General features: G+C 41.6%; 1 pseudogene; it reads left to right on the top strand.

The window, feature by feature from the left end:
* The first annotated feature begins 4,119 nt into the window (after window positions 1-4,119).
* Window positions 4,120-5,092, top strand: LOC102846194 (annotated as a pseudogene).
* The last annotated feature ends 1,752 nt before the right edge of the window (window positions 5,093-6,844 follow it).

Below are 6,844 nucleotides of genomic sequence, written 5' to 3'. Positions count from 1 at the left end.
CAATCCGTCTCATCCTGGGTCTCCCTCTCCTTTGCTGTCTGTCCACACTTCTGAGCATGGCTATACAAATGGGAAGACATATAGCAGAGGAAAGTAGGATAAGCAGTCTTTATCCAAAGGAGCCCATTATACAGTGGATAAAGGCTGAGGTGCCCAGTGAAAAGCTTGTGGAAGAAAAGGCTTGATGATCTATCCCGGTGGGGATAGGAGCCTAGGACATGGTCCCACCCTCTCAGGAGGACTGCACTGCGTTGACAGTGACGCTGTGGCTCACACAGTCTATGTGACAGACGCCGCTCCAGCCAGGACTCCGGAGGTGAGGATTACTGTGTTGTCTTGGAGACTGGCCTTAACATCTCCTTCAGGTCTGATGCTGCAGCAATTCACGTTGGCACACACACAAGCACCAAGTGTGCACCAAATTGGAGTGCTGTTCTTGTATCTTTCAGTTCTTCCCTCTTACTTATTAAAGAAAGAAGCCTGAAGCTCCCTGGACTGGCCCTGACAGCATCTCTGATCTTGCCACTCCTTTCGTGACTATAGCCACTAAATGCGATGACAATGCTGAATTGCTCTTCAATCCCAACATGGGCCAGCATGGCCTAAAATTTTTTTTTTTTCATTTAAAAATAGAATTTTGAAATAAGTTTTTTTAAAAACCCACAAACCACCTTCCAAAGACTCTCTTAAAAACATGATTGAGTTTTCAAAATTTTAGCATCTTAAATAATTACAGCACAACGATCAAAATCAGGAAATGAATCTAGTTTCATCCAGTCTGTACACCGCTTCCCCCAATTGTCCCACAAACAGCCTTTTTAAGATTCAGGAGCCAATCCAGGTGCATACACGACATTTGTGTTCACGTCTCCTTAGCCTCTAAACTGGGAGAGTTTTGCTCTTTCCAGAAGAACTGGCCAGTTACTTTGTAGACTATTCCTAAATTTTCCTGGTATTTCCTCATGATTAAATCCAAGTTGTCAAGAATACTATAAAATATGTCCTCAGCATCTCACTTCAGGAGGCATACTGTAATTATGTTTTTTATTTTTCTAAATTTTTTATTATTTTGTGTGTGTGTGTGTGTGTACCGTCAAATCGGATCTGACTGGTACAGGAGGAGATTGATCCTCCTCCAGTAGAGTGCTGGTGGATTTGAACTGCACACCCCTGGGATTGCAGTGCAGCTTCTTGCGACTAGGCCACCAGAACTCGCCATGTAATTTTGTTTTGTTTAATGCTATGCTGTTAAGAATCTTCGGGTCTGAACGGAGGTCATAACTCACCTGCCAGCAGGTTTTCAGAGCCAGTAAATCACATGGGAGGGAAGAGCCTATCTTTCTCCTATGGAGCAGATGGTGAATTTAAACCCTGTACCTTTGGGTTGGCAGTGAAACTCCTTACCACTAATCACTTAGTTACACTGATGTTTATAATTTTTCCCCAAGGTACATTTCCTATGTTTCCTTTTATAATTCTTAACTATTTTAGGAGAGTATTTAGGGACTTCGCAAATGTTGATCCTCAACACACTTTCCTCCACAAGTTTTAGCTTCTGTCAAGGATGACTGGCTGAAACAATTATTATTGTATTATTTGAAAAAAAATATACTGATTTTCTATTTCCCTATTCCTTTTGTTTTGTTAGTTGGGTTTCCATATACTTATTTCGTTAGGGGGTTTGTTTTTGTTTTGGTGTGGTGGGGTTTTTTTCCCCCATCAGAATAGACTTATGGATATTTAATTTGATGAGTGGGAACCAGTCCTTGCAGAAGAACATCATGCTTGGAAGGCTGGAGGGACAGTGCAGAAGAGGAAGACCTGAATGAGATAGATTGACACAGTAACTGGAGTCATGGGGGTAGGTGTGTTGGGCAGATTTCAGAGCTATTGAGTTGGAGGCAACTCAATAACATATAACAACAACAATTATTATTATTATTATTTTGCTACTCACAATTAGCAAAATAACAATAAAAATAATCATTCAAGAAGCTAGATTTTGTGTCAAAAATATGGTATGAGGATTGGAGGAAGACTCATGAACAACCTGTGTTATGCAGATGATACAACCTTGCTTGTTGAAAGTGTGGAGGACTTGAAAGGCTTCCTGCAGGTGATCAAAGACTACAGCCTTCAATATGGATTGCATTTCAACCTCGAGAAGACAAAACTCCTCACTACTGGATCAATAAACAGCATCATGATAGATGGAGAAAAGATTGAAATTGTCAGTGAATTCATCTTCTTTGTACCCACAGTCAGCACCCTTTGTACCAGGACTCAGGAGATCAGGAGGCATATTGCCCTGGGGAGAAGTCCAATGCCAGGTACTTCTTCAAATAACAGGAGCAATGACAGCACTTTGAACACTAAGGGCTCCTGATTCAAGCCATGGTCTTTTCAGTTACTTGTTACACATCTGAGAGCTGGACAATGAGTAAGGATGACAGAAAAAGAATTGATGCTTTTGCGTTGTGGTCTTGGAGAAGAGCACTGAATGTCTCATGGGCTACAAAAAGACCGAACAGATATGTCTTGTAAAAAAGTGCAGCTAAACAGCTTCTTGGAGGCAAGGATGGCTGAGTTTCTTCTCAACTATTTTGGGCATGTGGCTAGGAGAAGAGATTCCTTGGAAAAAGGACATTAAGCTTGGAATGGTGGTGGGTCAACAAAAGAGAGGAAAGATAGACTGACACTGTGATTGCAGAAATGGGCTCAACTGTGTCAGAGATGGTGCGGATGGTATAGGATAGGACAGGGTTTAGATCTGTTGTTCTTAGGGTCGCTATGAGTTGTATTTTACTCAATGACATTTAACAACAACAACTCATTTCCCAGATTTAATTTTGATACGTCTTTGTTATTTCTGGCTATATCCACATTCTCTGACACATCAAGCTAGTTCAGGCTTGTCTTGCCCTGAAATGAATCATTTGTCCAAGAAATCCTGTTTTAACACTGTGATCATTGATACTGAAGAAATAGTGATCAATTTGAAAGAGAAAACAAAAATCCACTTAAAATTTTGTTTAGGAGCTTACACATCTTCAAAGAAATCCTGTATTTTTTTTTTAAAATAAAATGTATCCCTCTAGACTATAAATAAACACCCTGTATTTTATTATTTGGCCATTTCAATATTATAATTTAAAATGCTCAGAGAATGACAAAAGTGTTTAGAATTCCAGAGAAAGTATTGGAGGGAGGGTCGAGACAATGTAGCGCCAGAGTAAACATTGGTGGGTGGGTCAGTGATGAGATGCATTCTCCGTGATACAATCTCTGTTTGATGTCAGTAAGCTAAAACCATGAAAGGTAAAAGTCCCATGTCAGAAACCTTGAATAGGGCCACTTAGGAAGACTGCATAAATGTATCAGAGTATATTTTTTTAGTGCTTTAAGACCAAAATGATAATGGACCCACTGTACTTATTCTTCTTCAAGAAACCCTTTTCATCTTGTGGTTTCCTTGGACATACCTAAGACTAAAGTGCTCCTGATTCAGGCCATGGTCTTTGCATTCACTGCTATGCATCTGAGAGCTGGACAGTGGATACAGATGACAGAAGAAAAACTGATGCCTCTGAGCTGTGGAGTTGGAGAAAAGTGTGGTATTTCCCACGTGCTGTCAAGAAACCCACACAGACATTGTTGAAGAAAGTGCAGCCAGAGCACTCTGTTCAGTCAAAGATGATAAAGCCTCACCTCGTATACTTTGGCGTGGTTCTTAGAGAGGGGACATCATCCTGGGAAAGGTCATCAAAAGAGAGGAAAACCTTAGATGAACTGGATTGACCCAGTGATTGCAACAACGAGCTCAAAGGGTCAGATACGATGAGGTTGGGATAAGATAGCACAGCGCTCGGGTCTGCTGTTCATAGAGTGAGTTGTTCTTGACTCAACATCATCTGACAATGACAACAAGAACACATTTTTTGAGTATGCTGAGTGGCTGAGACCACGCCCTACAATCAAGTGATGATGACCAATGGAATTATAGAAAAGTTGTTTTAGAGAGTGCTCCAGAAATGACAGTCTTTGAAATGTCCCTGATAGACTCTTTTAAAGATGAAGAAGGAAAAAACTGTGCTCCAAACACAATCCGGAGCAGTCATCATGGCGGCGGCAGTAAGATGCGTAAGTAGAGTCTTGCTACAACATCGGAGGCGTAGTCTTTCCAAAACAGCTTTTCAGGCATCTCTTTCTTTACTCTGTAAACATTCAAATGCCCAACAGACATTTTGCTGCTGCTACAAAGCCTGCCAGAAAACAACAAAAAGGCCCTAAAGAGAAAACTCTAGAAGAACAGAAAGATGAGATAGAAAAAATAAAGTCTTATCACTACATGGAAGGTGAGCCTGAAGATGATGTCTATTTAAGACGCTTATACCCAAGACGAGTATATGAAGTAGAAAAAGCTGTTCAGCTACTTAAGAAATTTCAAGTACTGGACTTCACTTATCCAAAGCAAAGTGTTTATCTTGATTTGACTCTTGATATGTCACTACAGAAGAAGAGTGGGTCAGTGTCCTTGGCCTTCCACACCCATTCACTTTAGAAGTCAATAAAGTTGCTGTTTTCACAGGGAATTGCTGTCTTTCATCACAGACTAAAATAGAAGAAAATGGAGCTGCTTTTACAGGAGGAACTGATCTGATTCAAAAGATTTTGTCTGATGACATTCATGCAGACTTTTATATAGCTGTTCCAGAAATAATTAATGCCTGAGCTAAATCCACTAAAGAAGACACTAAAGAAAAGATTCCCAAAGTTTACTGAAAAATCTATTGGCCGTGACATCCCCAAAATGCTTGAATTATTTAAATATGGACATGAGATTGAAGTTGATAAAGAAAAACAGAACATTCTTAAGACTAAATTCACAACACTGGTTATGTCAAGTGATCAGATAGCTGCAAATCTGCAAGCTGTTATCAGTGATGTTTGTATGCACAGACCGTTGAGTTTGAGACCCTTTGTGGTACTCGCTTTTCTTCGTAGTTCATCAGGTGAAGGTTCATTGTTAAAGATCGATCCATTGCTGCCTAGAGAAGTAGAAACCAAAGAAAATAACACAGATGCTGCCTGAAAATACTGAGTTTGAAATAATTCTCAATAGATTAAGAAGCTACACTGAAAATTACAATGTTGTTGTTGTTGTTATGTGCCGTCAAGTTGCCTGCGACTCATAGCGACCCTATGTACAACAGCCCTAAACTCCGCTCTGTCCTGTGCCAATCACATTGTCTCTGACACTCCCATCCCAATTATCCCAGTCACTGAATCAATCCACCTCATAGAGGGCCTTCCTCTCCTGCGCCGTCCCTCCACCCTCCCAAGCATGATGTCCTTCTCCAAGGACCGGTCTCTCCTCACAACATGTCCAAAGTATGTTAGACGGAGCCTCAGAATCCTTGCCTCCAAGGAGCCACCCGGTTTAACCCTTTCCAGGATAAATCTGTTTGTTTTCCTAGCAGTCCATGGTATTCTCAATACTCTTCTCCAGCACCACAGCTCAAAGGCATCAATTCTCATTCTATCCTCCTTGGTCATTGTCCAACTCTCTGATGCATAACAGGTGATTGCAAAGACCATAGCCTGTATCAGACGCACCTTAGTCTCCAAAGAGATACCATTGCTCTTTGGAAAAAAAATCTTAATTTTAAACATAAGAAAATTTTTTTGCTATGTCTGAAACGAATAAAAAAAGTGCTCCTTCCTTATTTGAATTTGAAGTAAAAGTTATCCTGTGGTGAGGTAGCTACTAGATTTCATTTAGTGTGAGAATAATACACAGTAGCAGAAAGGAGAGGAGAGATAAAAGGGCTGGGTGACTGGGGTGGTCCTAGTGGTGGATGGATAATTGTAGTAATACTTGCTTTGATATATCGACTTACTGCAGACTTCAGTTAGTCATTGTGATGAGATAATTACTGCTGGGGCCATTGAGATAGTTGCCATTCAGTGACTCTGTGTGTAGCGTGAGGAAACCTGCCCCGTCCTCCACCATCCTAATAATTGCTACTGTGCTTAAGGCAGCAACAGCTGTGTCCGTCTCTCTCACGGAGGGTCTTCCTGTCCTTCACTGACCCTCTATGAAATATGATGTCTTTCTCCAGGGACTGACTCCTCCTCATAATGTTGTTGGTTGTTCAATGCTGTCTAGTTGAGGCTCAATATCAAGACAACAAAGATTCTCACCACTGGGCCAATTGGCAGCATCAGGATGGATGGTGAAGAGACTGAGATTGTTGGCAACTTTAGTTTGCTTGGCTCCACGGTCAACACTCTCGGCACCAGCAGCCAGGAAATTAAAAGGCTCATTGCCATGGGGAAAGTCAGCTGTTAGGGATCTCTCCAAAGTACTGAAGAGCAATGGTGTCTCTTTGGAGACCAAGATGTGTCTGATATAGGCAACGGTCTTTGCTATCACTTGTTATGCATCAGAGAGTTGGACAATGACTAGGGAGGATAGAAGGAGAACTGATGCCTTTGAGCTTTGGTGTTGGAGAAGAGTATTGAATGTACCCTGGACTGCTAGGAAAACAAACAGATTCATCCTGGAAAGGGTCAAACTGGGCTGCTCCGTGGAGGCAAGGATTCCGAGGCTCTGTCTAACATACTTTGGGCACGTTGCAAGGAGGGACAGGTCCTTGGAGAGGGACATCATGCTTGGTAGGGTGGAGGGACAGTGCAAGAGGGGAAGGCCCTCTATGAAGTGGATTGATTCGGTGACTGGGGTAATCGGGATGGGTGTGTCAGAGACAGTGTGATTGGCACAAGACAGAGCAGAGTTTAGGGTTGTTGTACATAGGGTCACTATGAGTCGCAAGCGACTCAA

This window comes from Elephantulus edwardii, unplaced genomic scaffold (assembly GCF_000299155.1).
Source record: "Elephantulus edwardii isolate Elephantulus edwardi_28Jun2011 unplaced genomic scaffold, EleEdw1.0 scaffold00215, whole genome shotgun sequence".
In the NCBI taxonomy this organism is placed as follows: domain Eukaryota; kingdom Metazoa; phylum Chordata; class Mammalia; order Macroscelidea; family Macroscelididae; genus Elephantulus; species Elephantulus edwardii.
Note: the sequence above shows the minus strand (reverse complement) of the source record. Positions and strands in the feature narration are given on the sequence as shown.